Raw genomic sequence first — 20190 nt, 5'->3', positions numbered from 1 at the left:
CCTTCACAGGTAATCACAGCCGTGCTGATTTTGAGGCCAAACAATACAATTGCGAGTTTGATACTGCTTTAAACTTTAAAACGTTAAACAAGTAAATACAATTGAATAACTTATGTTTCAGTCAAAACTAGTCAGATAGTTTGTGTATTTTTACTCTGCTAGCAAAAATAGTTCACAAAAGAACCCAAAAAGCATAAAGCTCTACGTGTCGCCAAGCAATGCACAGTCTGAAATACAGTATGGGAGTGGCATGGAGCAACAGCAATAGAGTGCAATAGTCTGGTTCCGGAAGTAAAAATCCTATTAATTTTTTCCATAGACTATTTGATTTTCAATGACAGCTTATAAACATTTAAAGACAGATCTACCGTGAGCTCTGAGGTCCTTCATTGATGGTTTCGTTGAAGCCATCAGTCCACGTTATTTCAAATTTCATTGTTTAAAAATCATGTTTGATAGCAGAATTTCTAGTGAACAACTACATTACCCATGGTGCAGCAAAGAAAGATCCACTAATGGGAGAACCACTGCCAACGAAGCCCACGAAACGAGCCCAGGAGCAACAGCCCACTCCCGAATCACAATCGAGTCTGTCTTTCTTCACCCTTAAACTACTTATATATTTGTACATATCAGAATATTTTGCAATAAACACAAAAATATATTGTTTCTATTAGGGATGTGTCCGAAGCCGAATAGCTTAATTCGCAAAGGCACGAATAATGACTTCAAAATGAATAACGGATTCATCCGAATAATCTAAAAAATATTCATATGACTGATTATCCAAGAAGCGCAAGGATAAAGCGACATTTTAAATAAATATGTCCAAAATTACAACAAATTTATGAACCTGTGCAGCCAATATTTCTAAAATGTAAACCTCATGAATGAAAATGCGCACGGTGTGATTTCAGATCGAGTGGGTGCAGCCTCGACTCCGTTTGCGGTCTCCGTTAATTGTGCATGTCTGGAGCTTATCAAGTGTAACATTAATGAAGATACGACATCATATACATGTTCCGCTTCTTGAAATGTCTGTTAATGTATCACACGATTCACACGTGATTCGCATGTATTTATTTATAGCCTAAACTTGAGCACGATGTTAAATTCTTGACCTGAAGTGATGATTTCACGTCAGAGCTCCTCTACATGTATCTGTCTCTTAAAGTTGACAACATTTATATCCACATCAGCGATTAAGGTAATTATCTGGTTAAGACTTTATTATGAAAAAGAATAAAGGTTTAAATGCTCCACAGAGTTTTCATCTATTAGGAATAATCCTCCTTATGTAAAATGAAGAAACTGAAACATGCTCCGTCTTATTTTTTCTTCTTCTTTAAACTGTGCTGAATTTGAGAATGTTTGAACTCTGGAAAGGCACTATATAAATATAACATTATTCTTATTATTCTTATTATTCTTATTCTTATTCTTCTTATTATTATTATTTAACTAAATAATGGTGTCTTATCATAAAAATTCCTGATAAATTTATAGGAATTTAACCTGTTTGTAGGCTATATTGATTTTATTTTCATTTCTTTTAATGCATGAATTTATATTTATTATTCACTGCAAAATGTATGTTTGACATTTCACATTTTGCTTGACACCTCCTGCCTCCAGAATAATGTTGTTATACATGCACAGACGAATGAAAATTATGTTTCATGCAAATATTAATATCAGAAATATCTGGAGAAACCATAGTTAACCACATATTCCACAGTTAATGTAGCCTACATATTCAGCTTCATTCAGTAAGAAAAAATAATAATAATAATAATAAATATATATATATATATATATATATATATATATATATATATATATATATATATATATATATATAAAATAATAATTATTTAATGAATATAATAATAATAATAATTATTATTATTATTATTATTAGGCTATTATTATGAAAATACATATACAAGGCATATTTTATTAATAGAAACTATAAATGTGAGAGTAACATTTAAAAATGGGCGTTTCCTTTAGTTTAGACACACTTCCGGTTTAAGCCCCGCCCACACCCGGATCTATTAAAAATAAGTACAGACAGATACAGATAATTTTGTCATATGAACAGGTACAGATACAAATACAGATAATGGCTTCGCTGCACACCCCTAGTTTCTATAGTACATATTTCCATCGTATTTAATTAAATTACATCATTCGCAATGCTTCATGGGATTGTATTTTGTGCCCTCGTGAAAGACATAAAGTACACAGTCTTGTACCTTTGTGTTTGTCCGATTTTTAAATACTTGTAATGTTGTGATTCACCTCGGAGCTGGTTAGTTTGGTTCATGTCTTAGAACTGTTTCATGGAGGATTTTATGAAAAACCTATGCAAAAAATGAATGGGAAAAATCAGCAAACGACAACTGTGTCTGAAATGTCTGAATACCAAAGTCTCACGAGACTCGCATTTGCTGTTACTAAGGTTAGGGATAGATTTAGGGTTGAGGGTTAAGGTTAGGGTTAGGTTTAGGGGTAGGTGTAGGGTTTCTGTGGAACTCCAAATAAACATACTGTAATAAACACATTGTGTAAACATTGTATGCTATTCTTGCGAGACTTTCGGAATCCTTATTGTTACTTTCTGGACAGTGTTTTTAACGAATCAGTTGATTCAAAAACGCACTTATATAAAAAATTAGATGTACATTTGACGCCATCAATTGGCTTAATATGTAATCTGCAGAAATTGTCACTAAATGAATCAGTCAATGAATCTAAAGAATCGTTTTGGTGAACAGATTCAAAAGATGAGAATCACTGGAATGCTAAAGCAGTAAACCAGGAGGGACCTATGTTTTACAATGAGTAGGGTATGTTCTTATGTAGTTGACTCTTGTTTGATTGTAGGGGTATTTGCAATTTCAGCAATGTATTATGATATTGTACTTTTAGTTAGGAGAATAAAAGTCACAAAAATATTATAATTTTAGACAGTTTTGTGCAAGATATTTGAAATCAACATAAAAAATAAAAAAAAAATAAGCAGTGTGTTACATGCCGAGAAAGCTTTGTTTCCATTTAACACATGTGGGCACATTCAAACATACACATTCAAGGAAGGGAATTCTTAAATCTTTAAACATTTAAAGACAGACGCAGGTCCTGACTTGCATTTTTTAAATTTTCCATTCGAAACAGCACTGAATTAATGCTCTATTCATATTAAAACTGTATGGTTTATTGTAGGCAAAACACCACTGTTTCTTCAAACACAATCTGTTTTAGCTCCTCTAAATCCTCTGCAGTTGCTGTCACCACATGGGGAATATTCTTGATGAGCACAGCACATGCAAAACCCTCTGCCACAGGAATATTACAAAGGCTCCCATTTTTAGTGTCTTCCCTTAGGACAGAGAGAGTCCAAATCCTCAAACAGTCACTGTGCCACATCTAACAGAGATACAGGGCGGCTTAATCGCTTTCACTAATTAAACTGTCATACTAAAACAAGTAGAGTAGATGTGAAATCAATTTTAGTAACAAGAAAAAACATTTATTTTTACATTGCCAATATTGGATCATATTATATAAACCTTCTGATGCATGAATTATTAAAGCACAAAGAAAAGAAAATATTTTAATGTTTATTTTTAGTTCCAACCAGCAAGAATAGAATCATTGACACACATTTTACCACAAAATAATGTATTTTTGAGAGACTTAGTTACACATCTGTATATTGGAATATAAGATATTTGCATCCAATTTGGACCTTGCATGAGACGGAATATGAATGTGCTTTAACGACCTGCCAGAGCACACTAGCAACCACCTAGCAACACCCTAGCAATGCCCTAGCGACCACCCAGAACACCCTAGCAACTACATACTGTAGCAATGCACTAGCAACATCCAGAACACCCAAGAAACCACCTAGAAACGCCCTAGCAACCACCCAGAGCACTCTAGCAACCACCTAGCCAACACCCTAGCAATGCCCTAGAGACCACCCAGAACACCCTTGGAACTACATACTGTAGCAGTGTCCTAGCAACACCCAGAACACCCAAGCAACCACCTAGCAGAGCCATAGCAACCACCCAGAGCACCCTAGCAACCACCTAGCAACACCTTAGCTATGCCGTAGCGACCACCCAGAACATCCTAGCAACTACATATTGTAGCAACGCCCTTGCATCATCCAGTACACCCAAGCAACCACCTAGCAGTGCCCTAGTAACCACCCAGAGCACCTTAGCAACCACCCAGAACACCCTAGCGACCACTCTGATACATTATTAATAATAAAATGCTACTTGTGAAGATACTTTCTTGCCTGACATTTTTTATTTTGTAAATTTTTCTGAAGAAAGATAATTATGACATTCAAAATATTAAATGCCCAGGGCCCATATTTACAGAGTAAGCCATTATTTTCTAGAGCAGGGTCAAAATGATTTTGGAGCAAAAATACAGGTAAAAATAATCTTAGAAAGGTGGCAGCATCATTATTTTATTTTTACACTGTTAGGTAGGTCTATTACTGAAATCAGTGGACTGACACACTGACAGCCTCATATCTCTGAGATTTAAACATATAGGGCCTCAAAAACGAAGATGCCAAAATATACCATTATGTAAACGGATATTAAGATATCTTTAATACTTCTGGAGTTATAGGCACTCAAACTTTGGAAAAACAACACAAAAAAAGGTGTTTTTTTTCTTCTTCAATTCGTGCACTCACACCATTAGCATATAATGCAACAACAAGGGCTGCTGAAGTCAACAGTTCATGGAAATACTTGTGACTGTGGAGCTGTCTGCAGTGGGAATGAACCCTTCAGAAAAGCTACTAAACGCAAATGCACAAGAGCATGAAAATTTTATGAAAGCTAATGTTGTGACTGTGGGGGTATTGAATGGTATAAGTGAGATAATTGCCTGCAGATCCCTTGAGTTCTGGGTTGCTTTCATGTGCCGCTATTGAAGGAGACAATAAATGTATATTTTTGCATGACTGGCATACATCAAAAAGCCTCTCATGGCACGAAAAAGCACTAGTGGTACAAACTGAATGAGATATATTGCCACTGCTGTTAGCTTGGCTTCAGGCTGTTCGGTTTCTAACATTTCCTGAATAACTTAGGAATAGTTTGCCTAAAAATTCAAGTTGAAGTGAATAAATATTACTAGTAAATTACATCTTAAACTTCGGTCTGTTATTCACACAAAGCTATCATATGGCTTCAGAAGATTTTAAATATAGCATATGATGCATATGGACTACTATTATGATACTTTTATGGTGCCTTTTGACAGTATAAATCACCATTCACTTTCCTTGTATAGAAAAGAGCCACTTTCTGCCAAACATCTCTTTATGTGTATCATGTGTTAGAGAGAAAATCATTTGAGGCTGTAATGACATGAAGGAGAGTAAATGATGATAAAATGAGCATTCACCATTTTTGGGTGAACAAGTTAAAGAAATGTTTTGGGTTCAATACAAGTTAAGTTCAAATGACAGCATTTGTGGCATGTTCATTTCCACAACAAATATTTTCAAAAAAAAGAGTGCAAAAATTACAGAAAAATGGTTAAAGTGAATTGGGCCTATCCATAAACACTAAAATACACTTTGTTTCAAAAGTATAGCCACAAGACGTTATAAACAACTTTATAAACCCTGTAAGTGATTTAATCACACTTACATAATTTTTCACACATATTACCTTTTGGGGAAAAAAAAAATATTTTAATGTTTACGGGTTGGCCCCATTCACTTCCATTGTAAGTGCCTCACTGTAACTGTGATTTTTGCCTCATTTTTTTAAATGAAAATTATTTTCTGTGGTAATCAACATTATGCTACATTGTTGTTGATTGAGGTGAACTTGAACTGAACCCAGAATATTCCTTTAAGATGGATGTGTTCACTTACTATGGCATGAAGCAAGTTATCTACATGTTCAGAAATTTTACAGCACTGTGTGAGGAGACACCTTTGAGCTCAATTTTTGAGTTCAAACTTTTTTAATAAATCAAATATTACCTCTGTGAAATCTCTGAACAAATGAATTCTAAATGGCTTCAGAATGCCATCCTGTGTCTGAAATAACTTCCTGTTGCTTCAGTCATTTTGGTTATCTGAAACGTGTAATAATATTTTTAAATGAGCACCAAAAGTGAAAATGCTTCTACAGTATTTTGATTTTTTTCAGATATCATCAAATGATATTAAGGACAGAGAACATGACTTGTGAAAATCCTCATGTGCTTGTTTAGGTATACAAAATATAATATAGGCATCCAAAAGCCACTATAAGTCTTCCTGCATATAACACTAATACATGCTGCACACAGTCTATCGTTATGGGTTCAGTGAGTTCATGACATTTACATTACATATACATTTATTCATCTGGCAGACGCTTTCATGCAAAGCGACTTACAAAAGAGGAAAACATAAGCGAATCATCTTAAAGAGACAGTGGTACGAAAAGTGTAATATTACAAAGTTTCACTAGCATCAGAATAGTATTCAAAACAGATTAAAGTGCAACATTAAATTATTATTTATTTTTTTGTGACTGGTTAAGTGATCATGGAAAAGATGTGTTTTTAGCCGTTTTTTGAAGACAGAGAGTGAGTCAGCTTCACGGATGGAGTTGAGAAGGTCATTCCACCAATGTGGTATGATGAGGCCGAAAGTCTGGGAAAGTGTTTTGGTGCCTCTTCGCATAGCTCTGCTGAAATGATTTTAGGTATGCTGGAGCAGACCCAGTGACTGTTCTGTATGCCAGCATCAGAGCCTTGAATTTGATACGTGCATCAACCGGCAGCCAGTGGAGAGAGACAAGGAGTGGTGTAACATGTGCTCTCTTTGGTTGATTAAAGACCAGATGTGCTGCTGCATTCTGGATCATTTGCAGGGGTCTAATTGCACATGCAGGGAGGCCTGCAATGAGAGCATTACAGTAGTCCAGTCTAGTTATTACAAGTGACTGGACAAGCGGTTGTGTGGCTTGTTCAGAGAGGAAGGGTCTTATTTCCTGATATTGTAGAGTGTAAATCTACATGATCTTGCGGTCTTTGAGATGTGGTCTGTGAAATTGAGTTTGTTGTCGATGGTTACCCCTAGATTTCTGACCGTTTTGAAGGCGTTACTGTAGTTGCACCCAGCTGCACGGTGATGTTGTGTTCAACAGCAGGGTTGGCTGGAAAGACATGGAGTTTAGTCTTGGCTGGGTTGAGTTGCAGGTGGTGTTCCTTCATCCAGGCCGAGATGTCTGCCAGGCAGGCAGAGATTCGAGCAGTCACTGTGGTGTCGTTGGGCTGGAAAGACAAGTAGAGTTGTGTGTCATCAGTGTAGCAGTGGTAAGAGAAACCATGTGCCTGAATGATGGGTCCCAGTGAAAATACATAAATAAATAAATCCTTTAATGAGAATAAATGTTTAGGTACTCCAATACTCTAGTAATACATGCAGAGGAACATTTAACAGGCTCCTTACTGAGGTCTTGGTATTGATTCAATTAGACAAATAAATGAGTCAAATAGTCACAATAGTAAAAGTCTCTCTGTTAAGAAGGAAATAAAATTCAACAATTCATTTTAGATTAGTTATTCATAGAGACAATTCTTTGCATTTATCCTGCTTTGATCTACTTTTGATTCACTTCAAAGACAATTAGAGAGCTGCCAAGTGATGGATGGAATATTATTTTGAAAGCAAGGAATTATTTTGTTTGATCTGGAAAATTTAAAAATATCAATGTATAAATATTCAGCTAAATATTCAAAAATAATAATAATTGGAAACCCCTAATAAACTGGTTTCCTCTCTTATATTCAATTCGCTTTTATTTCTAAGCACAATTGGCATTTGCAAAGAACTTATTTTTTTCGTTATTGCATATGCATATTGCATATGCTTAAAATAGTCTATAATATTAGTTAAATGATATTATAATGATTAAAGAACTCTGGACTGCTGGCAGTCAAACAAAGAACAAATAATACTACATTGTCAATACTACAGGGCACTGTAATTATAAAACAAAGATAATTTATTTAAATGTCATTTAATCCGATGAAATTTAACACTGAAAATATGTAGCCTATGTTGGTGCACAACGCCTCGAGGTGGACTGACCAATCAGAGCAGACACCGGCTTACCATAAAACTGTCCATGCTACAGGTTTTACGAGAGACCTGTAGCTGATGCAATACTGATTGTGAATGAAAGTCTCTTTTCTCCAAAACATATTTCCGCTTCATCGCTTTTAACCTTTATGTTGTTTTAAACAACATAGATTTCACCGATTTAATTTTTTTCTTTGAAGGTGACATAAAAGGTGAGTAAATCAAGATACACATAGAGGCGTTATCAAGGAAGCTACTTGATCGCATAATTAATTAATAATCCCATCACAAGGATAATTTGTTTACAAAAGGAACGTATTTTTCTTTGATCAGAGCGCTAATCAGCACGTTTCATGTATCCGAAGCCTTTGATCGTGCCGCCGCAGCTGAACGGATACATTGTAACAGTTTGAGTTAAAGTTACACTGATGCCAATTTGTAGCAAGTTAGCAACCGAACGCGAAATGTATCAATCGCGGACTGCATGTTGTTACAACAAATGCCGCTTGTTTCTAGATACTTGTGTACATAGAAATGGTCAGTCTCCTCTCTTTATTAGATGTTCATTGTGCACGTTTACCTCTAGAGAATGAAGGTGATGCCTACAGGGAATCTGAAGCGATTTATTAGACAGAGAAAAGAACTGACCATAAAGTAATAGTATAAAGACGTAAAGTAATCGCATGTTTATTGATGAAGGATAAACTGTCCTGGGATTTAAACCAGTTTTGTCTTCGTGAGGACTATCGACAGTGACCTTCAGAAGTTTAAGATATTACTTATGACGAATGTTATTTTAATAAAATGTAAATGTGTTTGTCAGTTTAAACGATGACCGGGTTGACCGAAGCCATGTGACATTTTTAAATGCAAGCGTTATGCTTTTGTGTGGGTTATTGTGAACTTTAATAGCCACCAACAGGAGGTGGCAGCACATTTCATATTTTTTGACTCTCCTTGTAGTATTATCTGCAACATGTTAGTGTGCATATATATATATATATATATATATATATATACACCGATCAGCCACAACATTAAAATCACTTGCCTAATATTGTGTAGGTCCCCCTCGTGCCACCAAAACAGCACCAACCCGCATCTCAGAATAGCATTCAGAAATGATATGCTTCTCACCACAATTGTACAGAGTGGTTATCTGAGTTACCATAGACTTTGTCAGTTCTAACCAGTCTGGCCATTCACTGTTGACCTCTCTCATCAACAAGGTTTTTACATCCACAGAACTGCAGCTCACTGGATGTTTATATATATATATAAAATAAAAAAAATAATACAGATAATTAAAATGCATTACATTATTGTGGCATATGATTAAAGCATTAAAAAAACATGGTAACACTTTACAATAAGGTTCCATTTGTTTTTTTTCCCCTTTTTCTCCCAATTCGGAATGGCCAATTCCCAATGTGCTTTTAAGTCCTCGTGGTCATGTAGTGATTCATCTCAATCTGGGTGGCGGAGGACGAATCCCAGTTGCCTCTGCATCTGAGATAGTCAACCCGCGCATCTTATCACGTGGCTTGTTGAGTGCGTTGCCACAGAGACATAGCATGTGAGGAGGCTTGACGCCACCCACTGCGGCATCCACACTCAGCTCACCACGTGCCCCACCGAGAACTAACCACATTATAGCGACCACGAGGAGGTTACCCCATGTGACTCTATCCTCCCTAGCAACCGGGCCAATTTGGTTGCTTAGGAGACCTGGCTGGATTCACTCAGCACACCCTGGGATTTGAACTAGCGAGCTAGCAATCTCCAGGGGTGGTAGCCAGTGTCTTTACCACTGGCTTTACCATTGTAACAATGAACAAATAGGCCACTTTTACAGCATTTATTAATCTAATTTTAGTTAATATATTTCAACATATACTAATACTTTAAAATCAGAAGTTCTGTTTGTTAACATTAGATTACAAAGGACAGTTCGGACTGCTGAGAGGATTATTGGTTGCCCCCTGCCCTCCCTTCAAGAACTGTACACTTCCAGAGTGAGGAAAAAGGCTGGAAAAATCACTCCGGACCCCACTCACCCTGCCCATTACCTTTTTGAACTGTTGCCTTCTGGATGGCGCTACAGAGCTCTGAGCACCAGAACAATTTTTTTCCTCAGGCTATCCACCTCATGAACAGTTAAAACTGCCCCATTGAGCAATAATTATGTGCAATACACAGCTTAGTCTATTTATATTTATCCAACATATCCTACCTCTTCTGCCATACATTCCCTTGCATCTGTATATTACAGATTTGTATTTGTACATACGTGTGTGTATATATATATATATATATATATATATATATATATATATATATATATATATATATACAGTTGTGCTCAAAAGTTTGCATACCCTGGCAGAAATTGTGAAATTTTGGCATTGAATTTGAAAATATGACTGATCAGGCAAAAAACAAACAAACAAACAAAAAAAAAAAAAAAAAACTGTCTTTTATTTAAGGATAGTGATCATATGAAGCCATTTATTATCACATAGTTGTTTGGCTCCTTTTTAAATCATAATGATAACAGAAATCACCCAAATGGCCCTGATCAAAAGTTTACATACCCTTGAATGTTTGGCCTTGTTACAGACACACAAGGTGACACACACAGGTTTAAATGGCAATTAAAGGTTAATTTCCCACACCTTTGGCTTTGTAAATTGCAATTAGTGTCTGTGTATAAATAGTCATGGGGAGCAGAAAAGAACTGTCAAAAGAGCTGCGTAACAAGGTAATGGAACTTTATAAAGATGGAAAAGGATATAAAAAGATATCCAAAGCCTTGAAAATGCCAGTCAGTACTGTTCAATCACTTAAGTGGAAAATTCAGGGATCTCTTGATACCAAGCCAAGGTCAGGTAGACCAAGAAAGATTTCAGCCACAACTGCCAGAAGAATTGTTCAGGATACAAAGAAAAACCCACAGGTAACCTCAGGAGAAATACAGGCTGCTCTGGAAAAAGATGGTGTGGTTGTTTCAAGGAGCACAATACGACGATACTTGAACAAAAATGAGCTGCATGGTCGAGTTGCCAGAAAGAAGCCTTTACTGCACCAATGCCACAAAAAAGCCCGTTTACAATATGCCCGACAACACCTTGACACGCCTCACAGCTTCTGGCACACTGTAATTTGGAGTGACGAGACCAAAATAGAGTTTTATGGTCACAACCATAAGCGCTATGTTTGGAGAGGGGTCAACAAGTATTTTGCTCCTAGAAACAACCACACCGTCTTTTTCCAGAGCAGCCTGTATTTCTCCTGAGGTTACCTGTGGGTTTTTCTTTGTATCCCGAACAATTCTTCTGGCAGTTGTGGCTGAAATCTTTCTTGGTCTACCTGACCTTAGCTTGGTATCAAGAGATCCCTGAATTTTCCACTTTTTAATAAGTGACTGAACAGTACTGACTGGCATTTTCAAGGCTTTGGATATCTTTTTATATCCTTTTCCATCTTTATAAAGTTCCATTACCTTGTTACGCAGCTCTTTTGACAGTTCTTTTCTGCTCCCCATGGCTCAGTATCTAGCCTGCTCAGTGCATCCATGTGAGAGCTAACAAACTCATTGACTATTTATACACAGAAACTAACTAAAAATTTAAAAAGCCACAGGTGTGGGAAATTAAACTTTAATTGCCATTTAAACCTGTGTGTGTCACCTTGTGTGTCTGTAACAAGGCCAAACATTCAAGGGTATGTAAACTTTTGATCAGGGCCATTTGGGTGATTTCTGTTATCATTATGATTTAAAAAGGAGCCAAACAACTATGTGATAATAAATGGCTTCATATGATCACTATCCTTAAATAAAAGACAGTTTTTTTGCCTGATCAGTCATATTTTCAAATTCAATGCCAAAATTTCACAATTTCTGCCAGGGTATGCAAACTTTTGAGCACAACTGTATATATATATATTGCCTTATTGTGTATTTCTATATATATATATATATATATATATATATACTTATATTTTCTATTCACTTTTTAGTTTTTATTCTATTTTTTTTTTTTTTTTGTATTATTATCTATGTCTTGTTGTTGTACTGTTTGGGCACTGGAAGCTTCTGTCACCAAGACAAATTCCTTGTATGTGTAAGCATACTTGGCAATAAAGCTCATTCTGATTCTGATTATTGCACTATGAACTAATATTACTACTTACTGCTGCCCCCTGGAGAAAACAGGTGGTACTTCAAGCTTGAATTGCTCAGATGCCCATATTATGGTCTGGGGACATGATTAATTGCATACATTTTATTTTGTATATAATTAATCGAACTGAATTATTTATATATATATATATATATAAGCACCAGCACACAAACAGATATAAATGTCTACCTTGAAAGCGCTATATGTGACTTTGGATAAAATTTTATGTTTAATGCATTAATGTAAAATGTCTGTCGGTAGATTTGGGTCAACTGATGCAAGGGGTTTGGTAACGCTTGAGTGAATTTTAAAAAGACCAAAGCAGATTTATCAGCCTAGCTGAAATTGGTCTATCTCCTGAATATTTGAGTTTTAAGAGGTTGTTTGGCATATTTATAAAGACTTTTTTCGATGTTTCATTACTGTGTATCCACAACATGTTTAATGCTTTGGTGTCTTTGTTGGCAGAGATGCCCTCTGTAAGAGCTGTGAGCAGGGTGGCACAGTGGGCTTGCTTGGCATCAGGTCGTGGCTTTCAACCTCTTACTGTTTCAGAGTGGAACATCAGTTTCTCTACACAGCAAGTCACCTCTGATGCCAGCTTTCATTCAGTGTTTTGATGCACCATTTATTGTGTAATACTATTTCTGTTCATGATTGGTTTTGTTTAAGCTTTGTGGCCTAAATGGATGTTATGTAAGCCTTTGATCATCAATACTATTTGCTCATGTTTCCCTGGTTACCACATTCTGAAACACATGAAATGTGGTCTCCATGGAAACACATGACTGATGTCTTTTAATCACATCGCAGGGGGTTTGGGGCAGCTGGGAGTGGGTCTGGGCAAACTATTAAGGTAAGACTGAAGCTGAAATGATTTTATCAGAATATGATGATGTATGTTTTGAATGCTTTAAGTGAACATTTCTGCAAATGTTCTTTCATTCAGTTAACAAACATATAAAAGTGTTTCTCTGATTTACAGGAAGAGATTTGGAAAATATAATGTAATTCTGTCTGATATCAGGAAACCCCCAAATCATGTTTACCAGAGTGGTGAGTTTGTGTATTTAATTAATACTATGGCTGGCTGGGGGCCTGGGTAGCTCAGCAAGTAAAGACACTGATTACCACACCTGGAGTCACAAGTTCAAATCCAGGGTGTGCAGAGTAACTCCAGTCAGGCTTCCTAAGCAACCAATTGGCCCGGTTGCTAGGATGGGTAGAGTCACGTTGGGTTAACCTCCTCGTGATTGCTATAATGTGGTTCTTGCTCTCGGGTGGGGCGCGTGGTGAGTTGTGCGTGGATGCCGCAGAGAATAGCATGAATCCTCCACATGCGCTAGGTCTCCGCAGTAAAGTGCTCAACAAGCCACATGATAAGATGCACAGATTGACAGTCTCAGACACGGAGGCAACTGAGATTCATCCTCTGCCACCCAGATTGAGGCGAGTCACTACGCCACCATGAGGACTTAGTGCACATTGGGAAGTGGCCATTCCAAAATTGTGGAGAAATAAATAAATAAATACTATGGCTGGCTGCATCCTCACATTATGGTGATTGAGCTTTTCTGAATGCATAAATCTCATGCCTTAAGTCTTTTGTTCTGTTATAGTCAAGGTATGATTTGAATTTGCCATGTTGTAGAAGTGTTGAAGGTAGATTTGTATTTATTATTATAGGAAGTGATATGGGAACTGATATGATTTTGATGTTAAGGGCACTTATTTCAATACATTGTGGATAATGATAACATTAGGAAAATATTTAAATGTAAATATTACTTATTAAATAATTGTGCCTATATTGACAGTGAACTTACAGTATATGGAGGACAATATTACTCAAATTTAAATTATTAAATAAATATTTAAATAAATAATTTAATGCATAATGATTTAAAAAAAAAAGAAAAAATTTTATCCCCTTTTTTCCCCAATTTAGAATGCCCAGTTCCCACTACTTAGTAGGTCCTCATGGTGGCGCGGTTACTCGCCTCAATCCCTGTGGTGGAGGACAAGTCTCAGTTGCCTCCGCTTCTGAGAACGTCAGTCCACGCATCTTATCACGTGGCTCGTTGTGCATGACACCGCAGAGACTCCCAGCATGTGGAGGCTCATGCTACTCTCCGCAATCCACACACAACTTACCATGTGCCCCACTGACAGTGAGATCCACTAATCGCGACCACGAGGAGTTTACCCCATGTAACTCTACTCTCCCTTGCAACCGGGCCACTTTGGTTGCTTAGGAGACCTGGCAGGAGTCACTCAGCACACTCTGGATTCGAACTCATGACTCCAGGGGTGGTAGTCAGCGTCAATACTCGCTGAGCTACCCAGACCCCACATAATGAAATTGTTAAAAAAACTAACATATTTAACCCTTTAAGCTCGGATGGGCCCGCTGTTTTACTCACAGACCAAAATATAGCGAGTAATAGCTAAGTATATGTCTTTGACAGTTATGTTGGTGTTGCTAATATGCCACATTTTCACTTATAACTTCAAGAAAAATAAACGGAACATAAACTATCACATGCCTTTACTTAGAGGAGGCGAGCCTACACACAACATAATCGGATGCATAGATCATTAGATTATCCACACGAAGCACATTGTTACATATGGCCACCAGGAGATGGCGCCAAGTACATGACACAGACTCAGTGATGACTCAAATGGCACAGTGCGAAACTCATTCTGTAAAATCTCATTACTAAAGTAATGTCTCCATGCTATGCAAACCTTTAGTTATTGTGTTTGCATGTGAAATTAGTTTTTATGTACAATTATTAGGTTTTATTTGTTTAGAGGGCCTTTTGGACACTTTGAGATGTTTTTGGACACTATGATAAATTATTGTAATGCTATAACTTTTGATTGCTTTGTCGTATCAACACAACATTTTTCTCAGATACAGCTTACATGATTGGGAACAAAACAAAAGCTTTTTCGGTGCCACCTTATTTACACCCAAAAATATATCGTCAAAAAAGACTTTGGCTCAATTTTTTGTGTGATTTGTCAGCAGTTTCTTAGGCTGAAAGTCTAAGAATGTATCATAATATATGTCATAAAAACATTTGAAAAGTTTTCTTTTCAATGATACCAAACACTTGACCCTTGTTTTAGTTTTTTGTTTAGTTTTTTTTAGTTATACTTTAAGCCTTTAATTTTGGGTATGCCACTGAAACAGGAAATCTTTAAAAACACCTCCAGAGCTTAAAGGGTAAATGAATCATTAACCTTTAAATGCATGGGTATTAGTTAAAATTTTGCCAAACATTATTACACACTTGGGTCTTTAGTGACCCGGCACGTATTTCTATCACAAATGGATCTACAAAATGGCAAGATACTTTTCAAAAAACACTTTCAAGACAATTAGAAAATAATAGAATAAAATATATTTTTATGTTTTATTTTGCATATATTAAATAAATCATGCAACAAATATAGAACAGGATTCATTACTTCCACACTGAAATTTCATGAGATGCACCTGGCTGTCAAACACATATTGCGCTACATACAGTATGTATTTTCTCAAGTAATTTTTAAATCTAAATAGATGCACAACATACATAATTTCAGTAGTACACCCAAATGACAATAGTCGTATCATCCTGTTCATGTGTTAAACGTGCTATAGTTTATTTCCATCAAATAACAATGTCAAATGTAAATCAAGTAAATTACTGAAACATCAGCGCCCCCTTGAGTAAGAAATAGCATGTATGTGTACGCGCATATGGACTACTTATAATTCACCATTGTCACACAGAAAATCAACATGATGTGGTAGTCATTTGTGTGAATTTAGTACTAATTTTTCTTGTAATAAACAAAAATATTTATATATTTTCATATTTTTATAGTTTTTTTTTTTTTTGCGCTTCCATAAATCATATTTTTATGATTATTTCAGATATATATATATATCCTGTGATAGTAAACATAAACAGATCTGAAATAATCATAAAAATATGAAAGAAACTTCTTGTTATTTCGTGCAGATGAAATTACCAACCAAAACATTGAAAATCACTTATCTTCTTTAGGGTTGCACAATGTTCTTGATATCGCTACAGATCATGGGCTCCATCTTTTCGTCCCTAGCACTATAGGAGCGTTTGGCCCCACCTCCCCTCGTAACCCCACCCCAATTTTATGCATCCAACGCTCTCGGACCATTTATGGAGTGTCCAAAGTTCATGCGGAGCTAATGGGAGAGGTAATTGCACTTTTATAAAAGAAGTTTCTGATCTTAAAGGTATAGTTCACCCAAAAATAAAAATGTTCTCATCATTTACTCACTCTCTTGCCATCTTAGATGTGTATGACTATCTTTCTTCTGCTGAACACAAACAAAGATTTTTAAAAGAATATCTCCACTCTGTAGGTCCATACAATACAAGTGAATGGCGGCCAGAACTTTGAAGGTTCAAAAAGCACATAAAGGCAGCATAAAAGTAATCCATATGACTCCAGTGATTATCCATGTCTTCAGAAGTGATATGTTAGCTGTGGGTGAGAAACATATCAATATTTAAGTCCTTTTTTACTATAAATCTCCACTTTTACTTTCACATTGTTCTTCTTTTGCTTTTTCACATTCTTTGTGCATATTGCCACCTACTGGGCAGGGAGGAGATTTTATACTAATTAGGACTGAAATATTTATCTGTTTCTTACCCACACCTATCATATCACTTCTGAAGACATGGATTTAAAGGAATATTTCACCCAAAAATGAAAATGATCTCATGATTTACTCACCTTTAGGCCATCCCAGATGTGTATGACTTTCCTTCTTCAGAAGATCCAAAATTATGATTTTTATAAGCACATTTTAGTTCTGTTTGTCCATACAATGCAAGTGAATGGGTGCCATGAGGCTGCTGGCTGTTTGACGGTCCAAAAGGCATAATTAAGTAGCATAATGGTAATCCACATGACTCAGATAAATCAATTAATGTCTTCTGAAGCCAGTCAATAGGATTGTGTAAGAAACAAATCGATAATTAAAACGTTTTTAACTTTTAAAAAACACTTCCTGCTAGCAGTCGACACATCACGGAGCTGTCGCATGACGCAAGCGTGATGGCTCGTTCACGCTAGAAGATGGAAGCGTGCACTTTGTATACAACAGAGGAACATACGTCACGCTAGAGTTAGGTAATTTCAAAAAAGCATCCCAACGCAGGCCGGAAGCAACGATTTGAAGTTGAAAACATTTTAATTATCGATTTGTTTCTTACACAAGCCTAGCGATTTGCTTCAGAAGATATTAATTGATTGACTGGAATCATTTGGATTACTTTTATGCTGCCAAAATATGACTTTTGGACCGTCAAACAGCCAGCAGCCTCATGGCACCCATTCACTTTCATTGTATGAACATACAGAGCTGAAATGTGCTTATAAAAATCTTCATTTCTGTTCTGCTGAAGAAGGACAGACATGCACATCTTGGATGGCTTAAAGGTGAGTCAATCATAGAGAATTTTCATTTTTGGGTGAACTAATCCTTTAACCACTGGAGTCGTATGAATTACCTTTATGCTGACGTTATGTGCTTTTTGGACCTTCAAAGTTCTGGCCACTATGCACTTGCATTGTGTGGACGTAAAGAGCTGAAATATTCTTCTAAAAAACTTTGTTTGTGTTCAGCAGAAGATAGAAAGTCATACACATCTAGGATGGCATGAGGGTGAGAGTCTAGATCTTCCATGATGCTGTGAAAACGGGTACATTTGTGTGCAACTTGAGACCAGACACATGACTGCCAATGATGTTCATTGATGACTGTTTGAGAGTTACACTGGAAGTTCTAGAAGCTCCTGCTGAGATGCTGGGATTGTGCACGTACAACAACAACGCCATGAGCTTCACTTCTGAGGAACTGGTCCAAGAAATCAGGAAGCACCTTCCAGAACTTCAGGTCAACTATGAGGTTGACCCAGCTCGACAAGCTATTGGTAAGAATCTTGAATCACATAAATATGAGCATCATTGTTCAGTACCTGGGAATAGTTCACCAAAAAATGAAAATTCTGTCATCATTTACTCAACCTCATTCCTTCAAAATTGGTGTTATTTTATCCTAGTTTCCTGATTTTACTATTCCAAAATAAACTCCCAGAACATCTATGTGTGATATCTGTGTGTCAGTTGTTTCTGCCTAGTTGACAGCTGGCCAATGATCTCCGACGACATCAATGCCCACAGTGACTGGGGCTGGAAACATGACTATGGCTTGCTGGAATTGGTTCAGACGATGCTAAACTTCTCTGGCTCAGACTCCAGAATGGCACAAGCCAACTAAACACCATCTGCCATACTGTACTTTTTGGCATTTTGGCATTGATTTTTGGGACCTAATGTACTGGTTAGCAATTCAGCTCTGCAGTCTTACTCTTTTATACTAGTTTCCACATGAAGCATGGATTTGCACAGTTTTTTCATCTTACAGTAAACCAAAGATTTAGAGGGCTGTATTTTTCAGTAGCCAGTGGCTATTAAGCTGTCCAATAAAGGACAAAAAATCACCAAAAGAATCACTATAAAAGTAGTCTATGTGACTTATGTGCTACAGTGGCAAAAGTATGTGAACCCTTTGGAATTAGCTGCTTTTCTGCATTAATTGGTTATAAACTGTGATCTCATCTTCATCAACGTCACAAGTATAGAGAAATACAATATGCTTAAGCTAACAACACACAAACAATTATAATATTTCATGTCTTTATTGAACACATCCCATTAATCATTCACATTTATCCTCCTTTGGCAGCAATAATCTCAACCAAGCATTTCCGGTAGCTGCGGATTAGACCTGCACAACGTTCAGAAGGAATTTTTAACCATTCTTCCTTACAGAACTGCTTCAGCTCAGCCATATTCTTAGGATGTCTGGTGTGAACGGCTCTCTCTTGAGGTCATTACACAACATCTCTATTGGGTTCAAGTCTGGGCTCTGACTGGGCCACTACAAAAGGGGGATTTTCTTTTTTTGAAGCCATTCAGTAGTGGATTAACTTCAATGTTTAGGGTCATTGTCTTGCTGCATCACCCAACTTCTACTGAGCTTCAGCTGGTGCACAGCCACCCTGATATTTTCCTGTAGGATATCTTGATAAACTTGGGAATTCATATGTCCCTCGATGATGGCAAGCGGTCCAGTCCCCGAAGCAGCAAAGCAGCCCCAAATCATGATGCTCCCTCCACCGTAGTTCACCGTTGGGATGATGTTTTCATGTTGGTATGTGGTACCCTTTGTATGCCATAAGTAGTGCTATGTGTTCTTCCCAAACCATTCAACCTTAGTTTCATCAATCCACAAAACATTTTCCAGTAGTGTTATGGAGTCTCAAGGTGGTCTTTGGCAGACTTCAGGGGTGCATACATTTTTTTTGTTGGAAAGCAGCGGCTTCCTTTGTGGTGTCCTGCCATGGACAACATGTCTGTTTAATGTTTTCCATATAGTAGACTCATGAACAGAGATGTTAACCAGTTCCAATGATTCCTTCAAGTCTTTAGCTGTCACTCTAGGGTTCTTGTTTACCTCACTGAGCATTCTGTGGTGTGCCCTTTGAATAATTTTGGCTGGACGGCCACTTCTAGGAAGAGTAGCCACAGTACTAACTCATCCATTTATAGACAGTTTGTCTAGCTGTGGACAGATGCATATCTAAGCTCTTCGAGATACATTTTTGATCGTAGGTCTTCTGAGATCTCTTTTTTGCGAGGCGTGGTCCACATCAGCAGATGCTTCTTGTGAATTGCAAACTCAAAATGTTTGAATGCTTTCAAAAGTCAAAGCAGCTCTAACCCACACCTCCAATCTCGTTTCATTAATTGGATGGC

General features: G+C 36.9%; 1 pseudogene; it reads left to right on the top strand.

The window, feature by feature from the left end:
- Positions 1-13106: 13106 nt before the first annotated feature.
- Positions 13107-18884, top strand: LOC127454996 (L-threonine 3-dehydrogenase, mitochondrial-like; annotated as a pseudogene).
- Positions 18885-20190: the final 1306 nt, after the last annotated feature.

This window comes from Myxocyprinus asiaticus, chromosome 17, assembly GCF_019703515.2.
Source record: "Myxocyprinus asiaticus isolate MX2 ecotype Aquarium Trade chromosome 17, UBuf_Myxa_2, whole genome shotgun sequence".
NCBI lineage: Eukaryota > Metazoa > Chordata > Actinopteri > Cypriniformes > Catostomidae > Myxocyprinus > Myxocyprinus asiaticus.
Note: the sequence above shows the minus strand (reverse complement) of the source record. Positions and strands in the feature narration are given on the sequence as shown.